General features: G+C 54.1%; 1 protein-coding gene across 1 annotated transcript in view; it reads left to right on the top strand.

Moving 5' to 3' along the window:
* The first annotated feature begins 4979 nt into the window (after window positions 1-4979).
* SLC6A6 (solute carrier family 6 member 6) overlaps window positions 4980-24439 on the top strand; it is a 76677-nt gene continuing 57217 nt past the window's right edge. The window contains exons 1-2 of the mRNA XM_029241744.1: window positions 4980-5240; window positions 17400-17437. The gene's annotated coding sequence lies outside the window, so the exon portion shown is untranslated. The remainder of the gene's footprint in view (window positions 5241-17399; window positions 17438-24439) is intronic.

The raw sequence follows: 24439 nt of genomic DNA, 5'->3' as shown, positions 1-24439 counted from the left end.
CCTGGTGTTTCGGCGATCGCCCCTGCTTTGGGGCATCTCAGGAGTCCTCCATCTGTTTGTCTATTTTGCATAGCCCTCCTATGGATGTTCCGTCTTTAGGCCCTTGAGAATAGTGCTGCCATTCACACGCTTGTACAGTCCTGCGTGGGCGTCTGTTTTCATTTCTCTTCGGTCAATGCCGAGGCATAGAATTGCTGGCAGATCGTTTAAGTGGATTTTTAACCTTATGAGAAATTGCTGAACTGTTTTCTGCAGTCTCTGTGCCACTCCTGCCTCACCAGCCATGGAGGAGAGTCCTGGATCCCTCCAGCTGCCGAGTGGAGATGGGCCGGGTGGGAGGGGACACAGGGAGGAGGCCTGCAGTCACCAGAGGGAGATGAGGGTGGCCTGGCCTGGGGAGCTGAGAACCTGGACAGCTGAGGTGCGTGGTGAGTGAATACACAGGCGCACGTGTTCCCTCCCCACAGGTTTGTCTCCTGCACTGACACTGTCCCCTTCCCTGGGGCAGATTTGCTGTTCCCACCAAGGGAGAGGGGGAAGGGCACCCTGGAGGCCTGCCACCCACAGACCGCATCCAGGCAAGGGCTTCCTGGGATCCTCTGTGCTCCGGCCTTGTGCTGGGCACTGCCAGGGACCCCTGCCTACTGGGTGCTCCCAATCGGGCTGAGATCCAGGCTGCTGGAGGGCAATGGGCAAAGTGCTTTGGGGGAAGGAACAGCATGGGGGAGGGAAAGGTGTGGGTGAAGGCCGGGAGGTAGAAAAGCCCAAGACACGCAGGCGGGAGGGTAGGCAAGCGCCTGGTTAACCAAAGGCTAGACTGTGTGCAGCGCTCTGTGTGAGCCTCCACTTACTCCTCACAAAAACATGGCATAGGGGTTGTGACCAGTCTGGTTTTACAAATGGGGAAACTGAGGCACAGGGTTACACGATTCCCTCTGGGTCACACAGCCCCTGAGAGATGAAGCTGGGATTCGGCAGCAGATAGGAGGAGGGTGGGTGGGCGGGAAGCAGATTTCTGAGGCTAGATGTGCCAATAAGGCCTCTATGGTGCCACCATCTGTCCGTCCACATCCAGAGATGTGGACACGGCCGTGCCCAGGAGAAGGTGACCAGGATGGTGACCCCTCGGCCACTCCATCACCACCCCTTCCTCTCTTCAGGGAATGAGGTTCTGAGAGGCATGGAGGCCGGCCAGATGACCCTCGGCAGGGCTGGTGCCAGGGTCTCCCTGCACTGGCCAGATGGCCCAGCATGGCTGGACTCTAGCAGTATTTCAGCAACTCTTGTTGATCGCCTGATAGATGGATGAGACGGACTATTCCCTGGCAAGGGACGAAGGGTTTTGTTCAAAGCCCTGGATCGATTTTACGTTATTATTGCCAGCTGCTGAGAAAAGCATCATCGAGCAGCTTTTTCAAAATCTCATTCACTGCCTTTGAGTCCAGGGCCTTCCGTGAGCTCTCCCCGCAATCGATTCCTGTTCTTGGAATGGGAGGAGTTTAGTCCCCACGGAATTTCAGGCCAGGATGTGGCTTCTGAAGTAACCTCTGCCTGGGTTTCCTTGAAGGTCCCTCCTCCTGCCAACACGTTCACTTCCTTGGTGCTCACAGCCTTGTCCTGGAGCTTCAGACACCCAACTCTGGCAGGGGGACAGGGACGTGCACAAAGGACATCCGGGTCTCACACTCAGCCCTTCACAGGGAACTGGCCGGGTGGGGACTGGCCCCTGGGGAGCCGCATCCCCATGTGAGGGGGTGGTTGATGCCTCTCGGCTCCAAGTGACAGTAGGTAAGTGCCCTGAGGTGGCTCCATCTTGCCACCTTTTCCAGAGAAAGCAGACATTCAAGTTTGTAAAATGTCAACTCTTCCAAGCTTTCATTCACAGCAATTAACTCAAAATATTTTAAAGCGCAGTGGAGGCCAAAGAAGTACATCTGGGAGCCGGACTCAGTGCAGAAGCACCAGCCCCGGCAAGTTTGAGACCTCTTGTCACAATGGCTCAATGATGCCGGACTAGATCTCCTATTATGGATGAGGAAACTGAGGCCCAGAGAGCGGGCATGCAGGCCCAAGTCCCAGCAGAAGGGGACTGGAACCTGGGGGTCTCTGGCCTCCATGCTGGCTCTCCCCACCTCGCCCGGCCCTTCTCTGCCTCTTGCTGCTTCGCCTTGGGGTGGAGGTTGGAGCATTTCCTGGTGCCTTTCCTCCTCCTCCTCTCTCTCTCCCTCTCCTGCCCTCTGGGGTTGGGTTGCGGTCTGGCAACCACTAAAGGCCCCAGAATCCCTTCAGTTAAGAGTGTGGCCTCTGGAACTAGATGGCCTGCTGAGTGACCTTGGGCAAGTTACTTAATTTCTCTGTGGTTCAGTTTTCCTTTCTGTAAAATGGGGGAGATTAATAGTACCAACCTCACAGGGTGGTTGCAAGGATTCGGCAGGTTAAGATATTTAAATGCATTGTACAGCGCCCGGCATGTAGCTAAGTGCCATACAAATGTTCGTTAAAATAAATGCAACGAACATTTGTTGAGTACCTGCTGTGTGCCAGGCCCAGGTTTCGATGGAGGCACAAAGGACAAGGTCCTGTCCCTCGTGGAGCTGATGGTCTAGAGGAAGAAGGCAGATGGTTGAAAGGGCCTCATCCGTGGTCCTGCACCGATAGCGTCTGCACTGCACCGGCCCACCTGGAGGTCAGCCGATCCAACAGGCCTTTCCAAATGGCAGCCGTGGACATGCCGCTCCCCGTCACAGGTCCAGTGGCCTCCACTGCCCTTGCTCCCTCCCTGCGGCCCTCAGGCCCACGTTACCTTTGCTTAGGGCCCCCCACTCCTGCCAGCAGGCCTACGCACAGCAGATTCCTCTGCCTGGAACACGCTCCCTCTCCCTTCCCCTCAACCCTCTGGCTTAGTCACAGCCTCCTCGTGGTTCAAACCTCAGCGCCAGGGCCACTTCACTGCACTGTGACCTGCTGCTTTGCGCTGTGTGCAGTGACACACAGGGGGTCTGGGGAGTTTTTGCTTGCCATCTGCTCCTTCAGCTCACGGGGGAGCCTCACGCACATCAGGAGAAGGGGACAGGTGTGGGGACTCAGTCGCTCGATCTCCAGCTTTGCTTTCCTCACCTATAAAAGGGGGGGCGGGTACTCTGAACTCAAAGGAGAGAGCTGAGGTGCCCAGAGTAGATGCCACCCGGGGTGGCTGGGGTGCTAGAGGCACTGCTGGTCCCTCGGTGCTTCCTGGAGGAAGGGGCACCTGGGCCAGCAGAGAAGGGCAGGGAAGGCTCTGGAGAAAGGTGCAGGAGGGTATGTGCCAGTGTCTGGCTTGGCTGGAGCTGCCATGGGGGCAGCCTCTAGAAAGTTAAGATGGAGCCAGAGAGCAGGAGCCTCAGTGAGGAAACCAGGGAGAGATGAAGGGTCACCCCTGAAATCCTGCTCCTCGCATCCCTGTGTGCCGCTTCTGGGGCCGCTCCAAAGAGGGGGTTACACAGCGCTTTCAGGAGGTGGATACAGGCGGGGCCAGGTCTGGCAACGGGATGGCACTCTATGGGGCCTGTTTGGTATTTCTTCTTTCAACCTCAATCTAAAAGGTTCTCTGCACACAGCCTTCCAGGTGCAGAGACGGAGTGAGAGAAAGTGAGAGACCAGCACTGGGCTCAGAGAGGGGAAGGGCATGCTGGAAGTCACAAAGCACTTCCCTCAGGTCTGGCCAGGGCGTGGATGTGAAACGTGGTCTCTGAGGACCTGCTCATGCAACTAAGGACAAGAATAATGGCACATTCCCCATTTTTAAAAATTTTTATTTATTTTTGGCTGCGTTGGGTCTTCCTTGCTGCGCGCTGGCTTTCTCTAGTTGCGACGAGCGGGGCTACACTTCATCGCGGTGCACGGGCTTTTCACTGTGGTGGCTTCTCTTGTTGCGGAGCACCGGCTCTAGGCGTGCGGGCTTTAGTAGTTGTGGCACTTGGGCTCGGTAGCTGTGGCTCGCGGGCTCCAGAGCATAGGCTCAGTAGTTGTGATGCACGGGCTCAGTTGCTCCGTGGTATGTGGGATCTTCCCGGACCAGGGCTCGAACCCATGGCCCCTGCATTGGCAGGCGGATTCTTAAGCACTGTGCCACCCGGCAAGTCCCACATTCCCCGTTTTCATTTAAAAATAGACACTCACTTGGCACTTCTGTGCCGGGAGCTCTTCTGAGCTCTTTGCACTGTTAACCTTGGGTCTTCATAGAAGCCAGAGAAGATAAATTCCATTATTCATATTTCCATTTTACAGATGAGGAAACTGAGGTAAGGAAGAGAGCCTGAGTAGTCCCCCAAGGTCAGCCAGGCAGGGCAAAGCCAAGAAGCCGGGGTGGTTTCACATCACTTTCTCAGGCCACCCTCTGGCCTGGGGGAGGCGGGAGGGTGGAGTGGCTGTGCCTGGTTTTGCGGGAGGAGGGGGGGTTGGGGGGTGCATACAGAGGCTCTGAGAACCTGGATGCCGCCCAGGAAGACGCAGTGGAGTGCTTCAGACCTCACCACTCAAGGAGCCCTGGCCCCACCCCATGAGCCAGGTGGGTGGCGAGTGGTGAGCTTGGTGGCTCGTGTTGGGAGGGAGCGAGTAGGCGTCGTGGGCTCTCTCGTTCCTAATCGGAAGACAGGAGGGGGCTGAGGACCCGCTGCACTCACTCCTTGGCTCCAGGGTTTGGAGTAAACGGTTTCCTCGGAAAGAGCGCTGTAAGGGGGTAGGCAGGGGGCCGAGTGCTCGCCCGCCGCAGGAGGGTGTGTGCACGCGCGCTCGGCGAGCCCGGGCTCTTTGTGTCCGAGCCCGAGCGCGCGTGCGTGTGCGGTGTGTGTGCGTGCGTGTGTGTGCGTGCGTGTGTGTGCGTGTGTGTCCGCGTGTGGGGCGGGGCTGGCGCCCGGCCCCGCCCCCGCCCCGCCCCCGCCCCGGCCAAGCTGGTATTTTTCCACCCAGCAAGGATGGGTGATGCTGAGAGCTGCCTGCTCAGACAACAGACACGCGAGGTCAGGAAGAAGCCGCTTATAAATTACCGCTTCCTCCGCGCCGCCGCCAGCGCCGAGCTTCGGGTCCTGGCTGCAGCACCGCTCGCTGGCCGGCGCCGAGTCCCGAGGACCGCGAGCTCAGAGGCCGAGCCCAGCCTAGAGGGAGCGCCGAGCGCGGACCCCGCGGGCCAGAGATCGAGCCGGCTGGCAGCCCTCGGTGAGCGGAACCGAGCGCAGACGAGTGCAGCGACGCGGCCGCCACAGGTACCGAGGGAGAGGGAGCCGGGCGCGCGGAGTCCCCTCCCCATCCCCGCGCCCCAGCTAGCCCCGACCTCCTCCCCGCCCAGGGACCCCGTTCCGGCGCCCCTTTCACCACCCAGGGAGGGACGGAGGGTCGCCCGCTCAGTCCCCCTGCGGGGCTGTTATTGTTTCCCGGGCGAAGAGGCTCGGGCTTCTCGTGCAGGAGCCAGGTGTGTGTGTTTGTGTGTGTCTGTTTTGGTGTCTGGATCTCACTGGGGGTCTACATGTATCTCCGTGTGTGTCTGTGTATTTCTGAGGGTGGCTGTTTCTCCATGTTCCCAGCAGCATGCACTTGTGTGTCCCAATGTGTGCCTGCTGTTCTGTGACCTGAGCTGTACATGTGTGTGTTCTAGTGTGTGTCTGTGATACCTGTGTGGCTGTGTCTTCAGATGTTTGCTCTTGTGTGTCCTGGAGTGTGTCTGTGTGAACCTGTGTGTGTGTGACTGTATCTCCGAGTACGTGGCTGTGCACGTGTGTGTCCCAGAGTGTGGCTCTGTCTCTGGGTCCCTGGTTTCGGACACTCATGTGCTCTCGACTGTACCCGAGGGAGTGTCCCCGGTGCCTAGAGGGCCACACAGCCAGAGGTGGTTCTCCAGGGCAGGCGCTGAGTGGGTAGAGGTGATAGGGCGGCGTGGCTCCAAGGGTGCTGCCTGTGTGCAGCGTGCAGGTGGCAGTGCCAACGTCCAGCAGCCTTCAGTGGCAGGATCCAGGCCCCGAGGGACAGCTGGGAGCCAAGTGGACAGCGGGCAGGGAGAGCAGGACACATCCATCTCTAGACCTTTCCCTTCCTTCTGCGGGTTCCTCTTTTGAGCTGGAGGTTCTGGTCCCCCTCCCACTAGGAAAGCCAGAGAGAGGATCTCAGAGATTTCATCCTCCAACCGCTGAGGTTTCGTCCTGGACCGGAGGGGGACCTCTGGGCTACCCTCCCTGGCACTCAGAGGGAGGTGTGTGCTGGGCAGGGCCACCGGCCTGGCTATTTTGGTCACTGCCCAGCCTCTGCCAGATCCTGGCCTCCCCCAAGACCAGCCCCAAAAGCTTGGGAGGCAGCCTGGACCCCCATTTCCTGCCTGGAGAAATAAATCAGCTCAGTAACCTCCCGGACACTTGAACAGAGGGTCTCGGGGCTGAGGTTAAGAGGCACGTGGCTCCATTTGGACTTGGGTGAATTGGCCCATGCTTTGGCACCGCTGATGTTCAAATAAATGTCATGGGGGAGATCCTTTTTAAATTTCTTTTTAATTTTTTCTTGGCTGGAAAGGAGGGGATCTCATCCAGAGTCTCCCAGCCAGAAGGAGTTTATTTTTATTGGAAAGAGCGGGTGAGTGCTTAGCAACCGCCTGCCTCTCTCTCGACCAGGGAGTCATCCGGGGAGTGTGGGGTGGGCACAAGGGAGGTGAGGTGTGGGGGCGGAGTGGGGGGAGGAATTTCATCAGGATGGTTTTGGGGGCGTTTGGACGGGGCCCGAGGGCACTGGCTGAGAACCCATCATAGCGTAGGAGTGGGGGACTGGCTAGAGGTCTTGGGCCTGGCTCAGCCCCCTGTTGACGTTGGGCAAACTTTTTTTGTCCTCTGTTTCCTCATCTGTAAAATGGGTGGAGTAAAGTGGTTATGGGGTTAGCTGAGCACGAAAGGCAGGAGCTCTTCCCCAGGGAGCTGAGTCCAAGTACTGTGCCTCTGTCTTAGTCGGCAGGCGACCTTGGGTGATTCCCTCAGCCACTTTGAACCTCAGCTTCGCTGTCTGGGCAGCAAGGACGCCAAAGCCGGCCTCACTGCGTCCTTGAGGGGATTGAGGGAGATGAGGCTGAATAAGCCTGTGGTGAGCTGTAAAGCCGGGCTCGGCTTCGGAGCTGCCGATTAGAGGGTGTCACGAGGTCCTAGGTCACTGTGGTATGTGGCAAGGGCCTAGGCTCACTCTCGAGCTCTTGTCCTTCGGGGATGTCCTTGTACTGACCTGTGGCGCAGCCACAGTCACCTCTCCTGTCCCTTCCCTCCCAGCTCATCCTGCGGACATCCGGTCCCATCCGCTTTGTGGAGTCGGGAGGCCCTAGCGAGCGGGTAGTGCCCCTTTTACAGATGGGCAAACTGAGAGCCGCCCAGAGGACTTTGCCTTGATTGCACAGCAGCAGGATTGGGCTTCAAAGGCTTTCCCTGGGCCAGCCGCGAGTTTGGGCTCTGTGGGGCTTTAGTCACTGATGTCCTGGGGAGTTGAAATTGGACCCGAACCTGGGGAGAACAAGGGACAAAGGCTCCAGGTCTTCAGGGTTGGAGGGTGAGGGCGTGGGCCCCATTGGCACCTGGATTCTACCCCTGGTTACTCATTCTCCCTTCTCTGTGCCTCTCAGGGAGCCCTGCCACTCTTCCTACTCAAGTGTCAGCCCCCCACGAGGCAGTGTGGGCTCTGGGGATGGTGTTTTCTATCACCTATCAGCCTATCAGCTTGTCAAAGGATTTGGGAGCTTGTGAGACTTCATCTGGAAGTCTTTCCAAAGGTCCTGAAATGATAAGACACTTGTGAGTCATTCAACACATTCCGGTGTATAGGAAAGAGGTGAAAAATAAATTACAAGGAACACCTGGGATGCAGCCTGGTCACAGTTGGAAGGGGTCTGGGTGGGAATTCGGGCTGGCCTTGGAACCCCAGGGCCACCCGCCAGGTGTGGGCTGACCACCGCCCCCCCCCCCCGCCCCCGAACTTCTGCCGAAGGTCATAAGTGAGGGTCAGATTCTTCGGGGCTACATCTCCGAAGAATGCAATCCCATGTTGCAATCCTGTCTCCAATCTCCATGTTGGCTAACTTATCTTGGCCAAAGTGTTTGTTTGAATTTACGGGTTCTGGGGAGGAGCCCTGGGTGCAGAAATGCCCAGGGTGGCCTTCAAGTGTGAATGGGAGCTCTTTTATAACATGCCTTGTTTCTTTGCTGTTGTCAGTTCTGGCCAGGCACTGGATTTGGGGTAGAATATTGGCTTTCGAGGATCTCATAGCCCAGAGGGAGATGGGCAGCACGGCAGCCGCTGTGACCATGCTGTGCGTGGGTGCCGGTGCTGAGCATGCCTAGATGGCAGGGTCGCAGGCAGAAGGCATTTCAGCTTCTTAGAGGAGGTGATGCTGGAGCTGGCAGCTTCTGTGGGCAGAGGAACAGGGTGGGCTGGCATTCCGGGATGGGGGCATAACAGGTACAAAGGGACAGGGCATGAAACAGCCAAGCGTGTTTGTAGAACAAGCCTCACAGGGACCCAGCTGGAGAGAGGAATAAGCCAGGTGTGGCGGGCCTTGAGCGCTGGGTAAATGGGGTTAGGCTTTATTCTGAAGGCAGCAGAGATAGAAATAGCATCAGGCTGGGTTTGGGGACAGCAGTGTCGAAGCCAGTTAAACCCGGGAGTCCGGGAGACCCTCATGGTGAGTGAGGAATTAGGCTGAGGTCCAGGACCGAAGGTGGCCGGGCCACTGCTAGTCAGGGCACAAAGCATTTTCCATGCCAGCGAATCTTGCCCTGAGCTCTTTTTGTAAACATGGGGTGAAGGCCCGGACATGCTGTCTAACAAGTACACAGGCCATTAACTGTGCCTCTGACCTCCCCGGAGCACACAGCCCTGGGGCCTTGAGTGAATTACGTCTGTCCTGGACAAGGCTTCTTTTGGGGTTTCCCTGTCCACCTCACCTGCTCAGAGGCTCCTTTTGGAAACCTAAGCTGAGGGGCAGGGATTAGGGGTGGTGGGGAGAGGGCAGAGAGAATGGAAATTGCTCTTCTGTTTCTAAAAACCAACATAGAAACAACAAATCACCCAACACAATCAAAGGGGGAGGGGGTGTGGGGGGAGGGGCAGGTCGCCTTAACTCTAGTCAGGCATCAGAATTACCTGAGTGACTTTGTACAGATTCAGGTTCCCAGGCCTGGACATATGGAATCTGAATCCCCAGGGGGTGGAGCCTAGGAATCCGTATGTTTAAGTTTTCAACTGTGACTGTTAGAAATATGAATATGAAAATTGAGATGTAATTTGCATTCAGTGAAATGCAAAGATTCTGTTACAGTTTGTTGAGTCTTGATACACCCGTGTAACCACCATCCAGATCAAGATACAGAAAATTTCCAGCTCCCCTGGAAAGTTGACTTGTGCCCTTCCCCTCCCAGAGGCAACCAGTTTCTGATTTCTATCACCATTAGTTTTGCCAAGCCTAGAACTGGATGGATTTGTGTGGTATATAGTCTTTTGTGTCTGGCTTCTTCCTGCTTGATGATTTGAAGATACATTCATGCTGTTGAGTATATCAGTAGTTCAGTCCTTTTATTGCTGAGGAATAAACCATCATATGGATGCCTCACAGTGTGTTTATCCACTCTCCTGTGGATGGACGTTTGGCTTGTTTCCGGTTTGGGGTGATGATGAACGAAGCTTCTGTGAGCCTTCGTGTACAAGTCTCTTTGTGGGCGTATATTTTCATTTTTCTAGGAGTGGAAGTGCTGGGGCGTAGGGTAGATGTTTGTTAACTTTATGAGAAACTGCCAAAAGAGTCTCTTTTAATTATGAAAACAGTAGATCTCAAGCAGTACAGCACTGTACAAACAAAAGGTGATTCTTAAAGATCATTTTTTTTTTAAAGTGCAATCTAGTCTTCAGTCATCTGTCCATCATCTCTATCTTCCTATAATAACAATAAAAGCCTTTAAGATTATACATTTTCCTCTGCATACAGCTTTGACTGTACCCCTCAGATATCTAGATGGACATATATTCCTTTTTATTCTTTTTAGATCAGTTTTCATTTCAGTTTTGATTTCCTCTTTGACCCAGGGTTATTTAGGATCATCTGTTCAGCAAGCTAGCTGTAGTTCTGTTTTGTTGTTAACGAAAATGACATCATACTGTTCTTGGTTCTGCCACTTAACACTATTCAAACAACAGGCCATTGTGGAACGGTGGCTTGTCAGAACATACAGATCTCCAGGCCATTCTGAACAGCTAGTCTGCATGTGGGAATCACTGACCGAGTCTGGCTTGTCTTAATCACCCCGAGTACTGCCACCTTAGTGAATGAAACGCTTCCACCCAATGGCTTTGAACTTACTCTGAAGGTGGGCAGAGAAGCAGCCCAAGGCAGCTCAGTATTCTGAGATGGGAAGGAACCGATACTTTTTCAGCACCACTAGGTCCTGTCTCCCTTCCTGCATTTAAGCCCTGTGCCTGACTTGGGGGTTCTTATCTCCATCTTCTGGAAGAGTTCATCCAGTCTCAGAAAAGTGACTTACCGCCCCTCACACAGCTGGGACCTGGGAAGGAGAACCAGAACCCCTGCCCATCCTCGTTCCACTGCACATGCTTTTTACTGAGCACCTACAAGGTGTCTGGCATAGGGCCAAAGCCAGAGGGACGGATAAAGAGACAGAACAGCCCCTGGGCTCAAGTAGCTCACAGTCTCACAGGAGGGGAGAAGATCTGTATCAGGAAGAGGTTAATGAACAATCCCAGCGGATTATGCCAAGGGCAGGCAACCCAGGGAAGGTGTCAGGGAGGGTGCGTGGTCCACTGGCTGGGAGTGTGGGGACTTTGGGGTCATGGAGTTAAGCCTCCCTGCCCACCCACTTAATGGATGAGGAGACTGAGGTCTGAATGAGGCCTAGATCAACAAGAGGGCCATTATTCACAGACTTAAGGTTCTCCCCCCGCCCCCCCCCCACTCCGGCCCACCTGCCATTCAGTGCTGATGAAGTTACGGACAGTGTTTTTACTTCTGTCTCACACTTACGATGACTCTCTTCACAGCTCTCCGATCCTGATTGTGTCACAGCGGTGGGAAGGGGGATGGAAGGGCTAAGCCATACTGATCCGAACGATTCCTTGGGCTTGGCTGTGCAGGAGACACCTGCAGCATCTTGGAACAGGGCTTCCTGGACAGCGGGACCACCTGCTCTGGGAGGAGCGGGGAGCCTGGCTCTGGTGGGCAGCTCTGGCCACTGTGTGGGACGGAATGGAGGCAGTTGTGAGAGGGCTGGCGAGTGTCCCTGCTGGAGGGCGGGGCAGCTGCCTTCTGGTTCCGCTCACCTTGGGTCCTCACTGGACAGACACCGGCCCCCAGCTTTGACCCCGCCCTCCTCCACTGGGCGGAGGCTGGGACCACATCTCTGTGGGGTCCCTATTGTGGACATGCTGAGAGTTTTTTCCTTCCCACCGCTCTGCTTTGCACATGAGGGAATTCTACCATCCACTTTCCTGCAGAAAGTCCTTAACACAGCCAGGTTGCTGTCACCTGGTGGCGGTGGAGGGGTGTGGTTGGCCTTGGGTTTCAGCAGAGTCATGCTTCCTGGGGGAGGGGCTTCAGAAGGGGGCGGTCCTGAAGGCTCTGCCCTTTTGCCCCATGGCCATTTGGCACCTGGAGACAGTCAGCCCTGATGGCGGACTCAGGCCATGATTTTAAGCACATTCATTCTATCACCAGATGGCACCTGGTGTCTCCTCTCTGGGTGGATGCCACCACAGCTCAAGACAGCAACCTCCTCACCAGCCTCCATGCCTCCTGGGCTCTGTAGCGTCGGGGGCCAGCTCTCAGCATGTCACTCTCCTGCTCCCAAGCCTTCTGTAGCTCCCTAGTGCTTTGTGAAATCAAGTCCAAACTCCTTAGCCTGGCGTTCAGCGCCCTTCATGATCTGGCTCCTGGCCAATGTTTATTGTCATCTGCCACCACTTCTCTCTGTTCCCTGTGATCTGGCTGGCTTCTGCCCTTAGTCCGAGCCTCAGGCTCTCAGCCCTGCCCAGACCTCAGCCCGAAAGGCTCTTCCTCCCTTCCCCTCCTAATTCCCACTCTTCGGGGGCCAGCTTGAGACCACCTGCTTCATGAAGGCTTCCTGGAACCCCTTAATGGTGCGTGACACATCGTAAGCACCCAGCAAAGATCCTCTGAGTCAAAGTGGACTTAACCTCGCCCTGCTCTGAGCCCTGTGGACCTTTTCTCTGGCTGGAACCCAGACCTGTGTGGTCTTACCTTTTTTCCAGCCACCTGACCAGAGGCACATCAGGGGAGTGACAGTTGCCCCAGCAGCCAGCCAGCACGGGGCCTGGCGCACAGTAGGTGCCCAGCACAGAAATAGAGGCCGTCTGATTCCCTCTTTCCTGAAATGAGAGCCTATGATTTGAACATCTGAGTGGGTCCAAGCTTGGAAATTATATCCGCCCATCACTATCTATCCTTCCAACAAATGTTTTTTCTAGGCCCTGTCGTAGTCCCTGGGGATGTGGCAGGTGAACGGGATGGACCAGCTCATGCCCTCAGGGAGCTGACCACAGGAGTTAAGTGAATTGTTACAGGAACACTGTGACACCAGGATTTGGATGTCCTTGGCCACTGACTTGCTGTGTGACCTAGGAAAGTCCTTTCCCTGCTCTGTCCTAACCTGTAAGGAAGCTTCATGTTTGAGGGAAATACCTGCTGAGTGAAGGGCGGAAAGACCCTTGTTTCTCTCTGTTGGGGAGCACATGTCACTACATGGGTGATGGTCCTGTGGGATTTGACTGTAGTCCCATTGGTTTTCAGGATGTTTTAGCCCTCGCTCTGAAAGCGGGTACCCGATTTGGGGACTGGAGTTCAGAGGTGCTCTGAGCAGAGCTGTAGCAACAGGATTTTAGTGGAAAAGACTTCCTTGGAGAGGAAAGTGGGGTTTCTTTTAAAAATATTTATTTATTTATTTATTTGGTTGTCCTGGGTCTTAGTTGCGGCAGGCATGCTCCTTAGTTGTGGCACGTGGGCTCCTTAGCTGCAACAGGTGAACTCTTAGTTGTGGCATGCACGTGGGATCTAGTTCCTGGACCAGGGATGGAACCCGTGTCCCCTGCATTGGGAGCGTGGAGTCTTAAGCACTGCGCCACCAGGGAAGTCCCAGAAAGTGGGTTTTTATTCCATCATTGGTAGAAGAGTATAGATCAGAATAGACCTTTAAAAAAAAAAAAAAAAAAAGACCCAGCCTGCCAGCCTCTGTTGCCGGGACTGAGCAGAATCTGTTTCTGCTTCCACTTCTCACCAATGCAAGGTGTGGGCTGTTTGCAAAGGATTGCACCCCAGGCCTGAGACAACAGTACTAGTCGCAGCAAAATCGTCCCCCGCGGGCAGCTCCAGGCCTCCTGTATGGTTTGTGTTGTCCACTCGGAGTTTTATAAAATCGAGCCGGTGTTTTTTCAATGTGGGGTTTTTTGGTTTTTTTTGCATCTGCCTCTGGCCATTTGGTTTCTCTGAAGGGCCCTCTGTTGCTTGGGACCCGGCTGCCTTGAGGCAGGGACATGCTGCCTGTGGATCCTGGGCCGGTGGGAGCCTTCCTGCTGTGTTCCTTCAGCAGGATTGATGGTGCAGCACAGGGAAGAGGGATTCCTGCCCCTGTCAGGGGACCCGTAGTGCTTTCAAGGGGCATTTCAGGGCTGGAGCAGGAGAAATCCAGCCACCCCTACCTGCGCACTGCTCTGTGGGGGGCTGGGGGGTGGCCTGGCTGCAGCACGCACCTCCCAGGGCAGCCCCCTCTGCCAACCTCTGCTGGGAGTTCCGGGTGGTGCTGCAGGCGGAGAGGGTGATTTGCCTCCTTGAATGTAAAGCGTTCAGCCTTCTGGAGGGCAGACCAGGCAGCCGGTCTCTGCCAAAACCCGCACATCTGAGATCTGTAATTTTTTCGGTGTATTTTGTTGCCGTGGCTGAGCCGTGAGTTAAGTCCGATGGTCCTCACCTACTCGCTAAGCCCTGTGTCCCCTCCCCTCTCCTGAGCCGTCCGGGGGCTTGTCGTTAGTTGGGAGGCCGGGGAAGCTGGAGAATTTTTCTTCCCTCTCTCAACATTTCATTACCTTTGACCCCTGCCTGCCATTCCCCCAGGCCTAGGGGTTGTGGGTGCATCTTGGCTCTGCCCTGGGATGTTGCAAGAATGCCAGTAGTAATTATAATGTATACCAGCACTCCTCAGACTTGGAAGATGTAGGCCTCACTCGCGATCTTGTTCAAATGCCCCTTCCCCGGCAGGAGGGCTGAGATTCTGCATTTCTAACCAGCTCTCAGGTGCTGCGATGACGGTCTGTGCGGGTAGGGCACACATTGAGTAGAGGAGGTTAATCATAGCTTTTGCCACACTTTGTAAGCCAGGCCCTGTGCCTTGTAAGCATCACCTTCCTAACCGTCACAAAAGGTACCATCGTTCCCGTTTTGCATGTGAAAAGCTGAGGCCCCAGAGAGAGCAGGTAACTCGCCCGAGGTCACACAGCTGGGAGGCGGCTGAGCCAGGCCAAGCTCTCTGGGCCAGTGCCACCTTGGAAAGGCTGCTGGTGGGGAAGCCCTTTTCTGCTGAATGGTGTCCGTGGTCCAAAAGCCACAGGAGGCTTTTCAAGGCAGCCAAGTCGGATGTAAATCAAGGAGAGCCAGGGGCCAGCCAGGCCGCGCTGACAGCAGGGTGGCCCAAGGCAGTGTGTCAGGACCAGGCCCGCTGCGGGATTTGGTGCTGGCGTGCGGCCTGGTTGGGGGAGCAGCTGGGGGATACTCACAGCTCCTGTACGACCGGTGTGGGGCCTGCCTGGAGCCCAGAGGCACCAAGTCACACTTACTGCCTCCCCATTATTTAGATAACTCCCAGGATGCAGGGCTGGCTGGAAGGGTCAGCAATGGGACAGGCGGAAGCTGGGACCTGTGCTTTAGTTGTTTAAAGGCTGGCTCATCCTTGGAATCACATGGGCACTTTCCCTTAATTGGCGGTCTGCTATGGGGACCGAGGGGCTGTGGTCTGCCTGGCTGGGCCTTCATTTTTACACTAGACACCTGCCCCAAGCAACTGGGAAGAGTAGAATAGATTTAGAGTCTGGGTCCTCAAAATGTGGTCACTGGATGAGCAGTCTCAGCATCACTGGGAGTTTGTTAGAATGCAGTATCTCGGTCCCTACCCCAGCCCTGCTGGCTCAGACCCTGGGGTAGTACCCAGTCCTCTGTGTTTTAACAAACCCTCCAGGCTTAACTTTGAGAAGGGCTGATTTCTGCATCTCCAGCCAAATGCCCAGGGGTAGGGGAAGATCAATCCTAACCTTTGCAATTGGCTAGAGTGCCAGGGCTGCAGGAGGACCGCAGGTGTCATTTCATCTGTGCCTCCCTTTTCTGATGGCCTGAGTGTCAGAGAGATAAAGAGACGTGCATAAACTTACACCGCAAATTCAAGGCAGGCTTGGGTCTGGGTTCTTAGGGTTGCAAGTGGCAATAATCAGTTCAAACATTTACTGACTCCTTTAACAGAAAAGCCCAGAGTCGTACTTCAGGTATGGCTGGATCCAGATGCTGAGAGATGTCACTGGGGCTCAGTTTCTTTCTCTCCCTTTCTGGCTCCATGTCCCTCCTCTGTTGGCCCCATTCTCCTTGGGGTGCCCCCAGCTGCACAGGGTGTTGCCCACCCGCACCCCCAGCAAAGCCATCCCAGCCTAGAAAGAGCTTTCTTTTTTCCCAATATTTTCAGCCCAAGTCCCTGTTGTCACTCTCCGTGTCCAGTCTTGGTCATGTGCCTGTCCTGGAGCCGATCGTGACAGCCCTCTGATTGGCTCAGCCTGGCTCATACACCCAACCCTGGAAATAGGAGGTGGGCTCGGCCCACCCAGAACCCCATGGGCTGAGAGTGGCATGTGGGGGTCTCCAGGGGGAATAGATGCAGGCTGTCCCCAGAAAAAAGGGTCCAGGTGCCAGCACAGTAGCTAGAGATACAGGGACTTGGTGCCACTTTTATTCTTCTCTGAGTTGGACTCATGCAACTGCTAATGTCTCACCTCAGATAAAATTATACTCTCGTTCCTCTGGTTCCTTTAACATTGTGCCTGTAATTGTGCATTGAACATGCTACCTTCATTTCCCCTTTGTCCGTCTTCCCTTGGTATGGTCCTGGATAACCAGGAACACATTGCCACTTCCACCACCCACACCTGCTGCAGACATTACTAATCCACCCAGACTTCACAGAGCCGTGCCTCCACCCAGAGAATGAAGCCTCGATGGCATCCGTGTCAGCCTCAGCTGTTTTGTTCACTGCCGGGTTCCAGTGCCCAGAACGGTACCTGGCATATAGTAGATGCTCAATAAATAATTGACTCAGCATTCCTACACGCAGTGCCTCAGACACAGTGGGTGCCCGTGTGAGCCTGGTGAACGTGGAAGCCCAAACACGGCAATGAGGTTGTCTAATTTGGGGGACAGGGGGCTCTGTAGACTGCTGGACCCCAGTTCTGAGTCTGGGGAAGAGGCTCCAAGGGCAGGGCTGCAGGTACACAGAGGAAAGAAGTGAGCAGCCCTGGAGGCCTCTCTGCTCTTCCACCACAACCCCCTTCCTTCCCTGCTAATCTGTTTAACTTGTTCATTGAAGTGTAAGATCTTCCTTGATAAGGAAGCATTTCCTGGTTTTCTGCATTTTTTATTCCAGGAAACCAGGAGAGCCTTCCAGCACAGCTCTGCCGGTGGAATGAGGCAGAGGTGATCTGCCCCCACTTGTGTTGTTTCCCAACCAAGTCCAAAAGAACAGAGGTGGTCTATTTAAAAAAAAAAAAAAAATAAGCTTCAGGGGTCAGTCACACTTGGGGACTGCTTGGCTCAGCACAGTTCAGCAGGCTTCCTTGGCGCAGTGATGCTCAACCTCTAACCAGGTGATGAGTATCAGGTTCTCCACCTGGCTTCGGCGCCTCCCTGTGCTCACAGGGCACGGTCACTCACAGACCTGGGCAAGTGGCTGAGCTCGTGGGGGGCTTGGGGGAGCGCAGACTTTTGGGTTAGGGCTGGGGAGCTGCTTACCTGTTCTCAGCCAGCAAGAAGAGCCTTTCCCCTCCTGAGTGCAGGCTGGGCCACCCACCCCTCCCAGCTCTGGTTCTTGCCACTGACAATTTCAGGGATGCTGGCGAGAGGTGTGTGAGCGTGTGCCTGTGTGTGAACACGTGGTGTGTGTGTGTGTGCATGCTTGTGCGAGTGTGTGCAGGAGCACCCGGACGCCTGGCTTTCCCCCGCCCCAGCCCCACTGGGTGTGGACGGGGCCCCTCCCAGTTGTGTGTGCTGGGTGGTCACACGGAATAGAGTCTGGGTCCTGAGTACATCACACCCTGACCAGATCTCTTCTTTCTTTCTTTGCCTTCTTTCCTTGCAATAGGTCCAGAGGGACAGCGCTTTGTGAGGAGCCTCCAAAACGTAAGTGGCATTTGACCTCCCCATGGTCTCGGTGTCTCGCCACGGGTGGCAGTGACCCACGGTGGGCGCTCAGGATCCCAGAGGAAGAGACAGAAGCCCCGAGGCCCCAGGACCTTGTCCACAGGTCACCTCTGGGTGGCAGGTCCACGGCCCGGCTTGGCCACCTGTGCACATCGGTGGCAGGGAGGTAGCCCTGCAAATGGGCTGAGCACTGATTTCGGAGTCCTGGCCTGGACCCCAGCCTGGCTCTGCACCAGGCGGTGAGGAGGCCTTCGTGGAGTTGATTCTAAGGTTCGGGGTCAGAAGCGTATGAAAGGGTGAGCTGCTTGGCTCCCAGCAGACAGGATGCTCTAGGAATCGGGCTGCTGTCCCAACTATCCCTTTATTGAATGTTTTATTTTTAAAAAATTGAAAACCTTCAAGAAAGTTGCACGAATGTTACAATGAACTCCTCTAAGTCCTTCACTTAGATTTTCCTATTGTTAACATTTGCCTCCTTTGCTTCCTTGCTTTAATATATGCTATAAAAAGTCACATTGATATCCTGGATCACTGGGGAGTTTCAGGCACGCTGCCCCTTTACCTCTAATCCTTCAGCATGCATTTTGTAAGAGCAAGGCCATTCATTCTCTTATATAAGTACACAATGATCAGCCCTGGAACATTTAACATTGACACAATTCTGTTATCTAATCTAAGAACTTAATGACGTTTTGCTGATTGTCTAGTATTTATAGAACCTCCCGCACCTCCACCCCAGTTCAGGATCACAGTAGCATTTTTAAAAGGGGTTTAATGGGGCAGGAACCTGACTCAGTCACTTTTCTGCAGCTGCCTTCTACACCTTGATTTAAACATCCTCACTGTAGGGGCTTTCAAAGAAGTCTTTGACTCGTGACATTCAGTAAGAAGCATACTTTACAGCAGGATGCCGTGTGTACTTAACACACGTGTGAAACTGAAACGAAAGTTTCACGAAATAGAACTCGTAGCCTCACCGTCTGCAGGGCTCTCTGTTCTGTTCTGTTCTCTTTTATAAAAACGATAGCCCTGACCCTCTAAGTCAATAGATTGCACGACCCACTAGTACACCTGCTCTGGAATTTGAAAAACCTGGCTTCCTGGGCAGAAACTTCTCGGGATCAAGCTCCCACAGGTCCGGGGCCGGGTTTGGTTGATTGGGGTCCCCTAGGAAGCCAGGACTGGGAGAAAAGCCTGAAGACCCTTGGCCTCTTGCTGCCGGTGGTGGACCCGATTCCACCCCAGTCATCAAGCTCCCAGCCCTGGGTCTCTGTCACCGGCAGCCGCAGGCCTCCGGCACCACCCAAGACCTGCTCTTCATGCTGTGACATCAGATGCGGAGAATCAGGCTGGCATATCCCTGGTGGTCAGGAGATGCCCCGCTCTGGGTCAGCCTCCAGAGTCACCACTGTCATAAATAGCAAGAGGAATAATCGCGAACATTTACGGAACTCTTTAACAGCGTTCACCATGCTGCCGAGCGTTTAATGATGGCAGCAGATTTTATCCTGCACCTGTCCTGTGATGGGCGCTGTGGTTCCACCATTTATTGAGTCGCCTGCAGTCCTCACAGTAGCCCTGTCAGGTGGGCACTGTACAATGATGGCCCCCATTGTACAGATGGGGATACTGAGGCTCAGAGGTGGTGAACTGCCCGCGCCCTCACCGCCAGGTCACACAGGATTTGAACCTGGTTGATCTGACCCTGGTGCCAACACCATCCAGCATGGCCCTCCCCTCCCCCTCCCCCAGGCTGGTGCAGACTCTGGTCCAGCCCCTTCCTGAGGCCTCTCACTGGTTAATGAGTAGCCCAGGGCAGCCAGGAAGCCAGGTGCCTGCCACTGTGAAGCTGGAATGTGAGTTCTGCTTCCAGATAAAGAGAATCTTGTGCAAGGGGCTTGGCCTTTAGAGGCAATAAACAGAGGCCGGCCACGGTTCCTCTCCCTGAGGCTTGCTGATCCGTCCATACTTGGTGGGAGCCCATTTTACGAGAGAGGCCGCTGAGGCTGAGAGGCCTGTCTGACGCCTCCTCCAAGCAGCCCTTTTGGTTTAGTCTTGCCAGAAGTGCTCACTGCCGCCTGACATGGCAGGCAGTGGGATTTGGAAGGAGGTGTCTTTAGAGAACAGTTGTCATCTCTGAAGTCTGAGCCCTGCTGGGTGTGCGGCCTTCAGTTCCCACCTGCGAAAGGGGATGGTGATCGCTCTGGAGCCCCCGCAGGGTCAAAGAGATGACAGATGTGTGCATGTCCATTGGGTGTTCAGCAGACCCTGGGGTATTAATGAACCCGCCAAAAATAGTATTCCTGAGCTGGGGGCAACCCGGGTAGTAGAAAGTCCTTGGAGCTGGAGAGTCAGACAGCCCAGGTTCAAATCCTGGCTCCATCCCTGGCCAGCTGTACAACCTTGAGAGGGCAGTCAGAGCCTCTCGGAGCCTCCTCTTCCCCACCTGTGAAATGGAACAGTAACAGCCCCGGGAGGAGCAGAAAGTGAGTATGGGATCAGGGGTAACGATCAGTCATCACAGTGGGGTTTAGAAGCGCGCAAGGGGCCTAACAAAGTCATTGCCCCGCACCCAATAGCATTTCTTTTATTTATTTATTTTTTTTATAAATTTATTTATTTTATTTATTTATTTTTGGCTGCATTGGGTCTTCATTGCTGCGCGCGGGCTTTTTCTAATTGTGGTGAGCAGGGGCTACTCTTTGTTGCAGTGTGTGGGCTTCTCATTGCGGTGGCTTCTCTTGCTGCGGAGCACGGGCTCTAGGCGCACAGGCTTCAGTAGTTGTGGCTTGCGGGCTCAGTAGTTGTGGCGCGCGGGCTCAGTTGTGGCATGCGGGCTCAGTAGTTGTGGCGTGAGGGCTCAGTAGTTGTGGCGCACGGGCTTAGTTGCTCCGTGGCATGTGGGATCTTCCCAGACCAGGGATCGAACCCGTATCCCCTGCACTGGCAGGCGCATTCTTAACCACTGTGCCACCAGGGAAGTCCCCCCAGTAGCATTTCTTATCTCATCTCCCACGTGGGATCCCCTGAGCAACTCCCCCCCACCTGAAAATCAGATCCACCCTCTTGGGTGCCCAGGAATTTTAGGGAGGGGGAACCTCTCTGAGCTCGTCGTGAGAATTCCAGTGGGGCCTTCTCCACCTGTGCCTCCCCCAACCTCACCGCCCTCCCTCCACAGCTTGTAAACTCTGGCAAGGGAGGGGGTGTCGGTACGACCTCTGACCATCCACCAAAGCATTCACTGCCTAGAAGGGCCAAGACAGTGAGAAAATGGTATTTATTGTTTGTTTACCCTGATTATAAAAGTCATACAATTTTTCAAAAATTGAGATAGGGTTGGCATACAACGTTGATGTACATTTAAGGTGTACAGTGTGTTGATTTGGTCCATTGCTATTGCGGTATGAGTGTCACCGTAGCATTAGTTAACACCGCCATCAGTCACTTAATGATTTCTTCTGGTGTTGAGAAGTAACATGTTTTTCATACAGAAAATTTGGAGAGCACAGAAAAGTCAAAACAAGAAAATAAAATTCATCTCTATTCCTACCATCCAGAGATAAGCACCTAATGGTACATTTATACACGTTTGGGTAATATACCTTATTTAAAATTTTCCTTTCCAAATTGAACTCGTAGCATGGCTCTTTAGGAGCCAATTTCTCCCAGCACACCCTCCAACCTATTTCTGATAGCGTTTTGGGGTCTTGGGTCTTCCAAGTCCAGATTTGGCAAACTTCTTAAAGGGTTGGATAGTATGTATTTTGGGCTTGTGGGCCATGGGCTCTCAGCTCTGCTATTGCAGCTAGAACCCAGTCCAAGACAATAGGCAAATGATGGATGGAGCTATGGGCCAATAAAACTTTATTTACAAAAACAGTGCTGAACCTAGCCCAGGGGCCACAGTTTGCTGACCCCCCTGTTCTAGTTTGTTTTGATTTGTTTGGATAAACCATCATTTATTTAAGTAATCCCCTGGTGAGGAGAGATTGGCTGTGTATAGTTTCTCTTTTTTGAAAACCACTCTGCTGTGAACATTTTTTTTTCTATTTTTAATTATGGTAAAATACACATAACATAAAATTTGCTGTCCTAACCATTTTTAAGTCTACAGTTTAGTGGTGTTAAGTGTATTCACATTGTTGGGCAGTCCATCTCCAGAACTTTCTCATCTTGCAAAACCGTGTGCAGTAAATTACACATTGGTCTGGTCAGGAAACTGGAATCGCTAGCATGAAGGGAGTGCGCATTTTTAAGATGCTCGCACTTGTTGCCAAATTATTGACCCTCCAGAAATTGCTCTAATGTCATCATTGACAGCCCTCAGTCCTTGAGAGAGAGAGGTGGCACGTTCCTGGTGAATGTGCTTTCAGGGTCTTAGGGGGCAGAAAATTTAAAACAATCCATCCTAGAGGAGCTGCTCCCAGTCTGCCAGCCTTCCTTTTTGGGGAAGAACATAAAAACTCAGGAAATATAAAATGCTATGAATCCTAGGCCTCCTCCGAGGCTGATAAATACACCCTTTAGAGAGAGGAGAGGCGTGTTTAAGACCTAATCTCACCATGAGTCTGGGTGTAAATGTCTTTTGGCCTCTACCTTGCTGTGTGACCCAGGGCATGTCACTTAACCTCTCTGGGCCCCAGGGTCTTCTGTCAAAATAAACATGATGTAGAATCTCCCTTCTGTGGTTGTGGTGAGGATCAGGGAAGAAAAACTATGAACCTTCTCTGTACAGTGACTAGCCCATAGCAATTACTGAAAGTGGTACTTGTCACTGTAATTGGTCTTCCTATTGCTACTGTTACTGTTAATACTTTTGATACCTCTGTCAGGGTAGGCTGAACATATGGACAATAATAGCGTGCGCAGCTCTTTGCAATTCTCAAAAAGGTCTCCCATCTTTCATACTTGCATTATCGTATAGCATAGTTATTACTGTCGCCACATAACAGGTGAGAGATGTGAGGCTCAAGAAGGCAGTGGCCAGCTTGAGGTCAGCCGTGTTTCAGGTCGGGACCTGGGGTGAGCCACATCTTTGGCTTCTTAGTCTTGAAGTCAAAGGTGCTGGGAGACGGGGCCTCTGGACCACCAGGCCAAGCAGGAGCCGCGTCTTCTGGCCTAACCTGTGGCGGGAAAGCTTGGGCCTCAGGTGGAGAGAAGATTCCTTGGCTGTATCTTCCTGTCTTGGCTCTTACCCCAACGGGTGTCACACAGGGATTTCTTCAAGGAGAGAGATTATTATTTTAATGTGTGTGGTTCTTTCCCCACACCACCAAGCAATCCTCCAGCACCAGCTGGGCATCCTACGACTTAAGTCAGTATTGACGATACTGACGCTGTTGGTGTGGAGGTAGTCTCAGGTTCCCCAGGTGAAGGGCTCAGTCCCACAAGACTGCCCCCACCCCCGACTTTAGCCCGAATGGCTGTGAATCGGAGGGTCCCACGACCCCCTCCTCGGGTTGGATTAATTTGCTAGAGCAGCTCACACAACTCAGAGAAACATTTTACTTACTAGATCACCGGTTTATGACAGAACGATATAACTCAGGAACCAGATGGCAGAGACACACAGGGCCAGGTGTGGGGAAAGCGAGGAGCTTTCATGCCCTCTTCAGGCGCCCTTGTCCCTGAATCTCCACGTGTTCACCAACTGGAACCTCCCCAAACCCTGTCCTTTTGGGATTTTACGGAGGCTTCATTACCTAGGCGTGATCCATTCAACCTCCAGCCCCTCTCCCCTCCGCAGGGCTGAGGGGTAGTGGGACTGAAAGTTCCAGCCCTCTAATCACTGGTGGGTTCTCCTGGCAACCAGTCTCCTTCCTTAGCTCCCTCCTAAGTCGCCTCATTAACATAACAAAAGACACCTTGATCCCTCTCGCCACTTAGGAAATTCCAAGGGTTTTAGGAAGTCTGTGCTGGAAACGCGGATGAAGACCAACTTTATCTTTTTTATCATAAATCACAATATCACAGCCCCCCCCCCCACCCAGTTTTTGAAACTGACAGGGCCTTTCAAAAAGAAGAGCTTCCCACAGTGGTGAAGCCTGAGGGGTTTCTGAAGGATACTGCTAACTGTTAGCCTGTGCTCAGCCACCAGACAGCAAGTCCAGAAACCTGGGCTCCTAAAGCAAAGCAGGCACCTCCCAACCCCTGGGGCTGCAGTTGGCCTCTGGCCTCGGAGGGCCTGTCTCCCTGGGGCAGTTCCCTCTAGCACCTCCATTATTTACCCATTTGCTGGGGGACCTTGGACAAGTCACTTCCCTTCTCTGGGCCCTAGGGCTTCCCCACGTGTAAAACAAGGGTCTGGAATCATCTCCCTGGGGTGGCTGCTGGCGTGGCAGTGCCGAGCTTTGGCTACGAATGTCAGCTCTGCCATTTCAGAGTCAGGTGCCCTAGCGTAAGGGGTCTCCCTTTCTGAGCTGGGTGTTCTCTGTAAAAGGGGCGAAAGTGCATGTGCCCCCCCGGGGTCTGCAGGCTTAGGAAAGAGGCCGCCCCCACCACAGCCTGGCTGCTGCTGGCACACCCTCCGTGGGGCCTTACACGGGGACCCCTGGCATCCCTTCACTGCTCCTCCCCCAGAGGGAGTTTGGGATTGGCCTGCCCTCCTGCCCCTCATTCCCACCCTCCACACCCCCGAGTCCCCCTCCTCACTCCTCTCCTCCCCGAGCTCCTGCTCTGTGGGTCCACGAGGGCCCACGCCTCCCTCCCTCCCTCCTGCCACAGTGAGGGGGACGTGGCTCTTCTTTCTGTTTTGGGGGTCCAGTGCCGGGAGCTTCTGCTTGTCTTGCTGCCCCCCTAGTCTTTTCTGGGCATCCTGCCTGCCCCTGACCATCTCCCTCATGTGAGCGCATTCTCTTTTCCGTTAAGTTCCTGAGGTCCAGAGAGACGGGGTTCTGATGAGGAATCTAAGGCTGAGTCCTGATGATCGGTGGGAAGGATGCCATGATCGATTAGCAATGTCTTTTGGGGGCGCGGGATAGG

Source organism: Monodon monoceros, unplaced genomic scaffold (assembly GCF_005190385.1).
Source record: "Monodon monoceros isolate NGI ecotype Baffin Bay Population unplaced genomic scaffold, NGI_Narwhal_1 Super_Scaffold_3, whole genome shotgun sequence".
Classification (NCBI taxonomy): domain Eukaryota; kingdom Metazoa; phylum Chordata; class Mammalia; order Artiodactyla; family Monodontidae; genus Monodon; species Monodon monoceros.
Note: the sequence above shows the minus strand (reverse complement) of the source record. Positions and strands in the feature narration are given on the sequence as shown.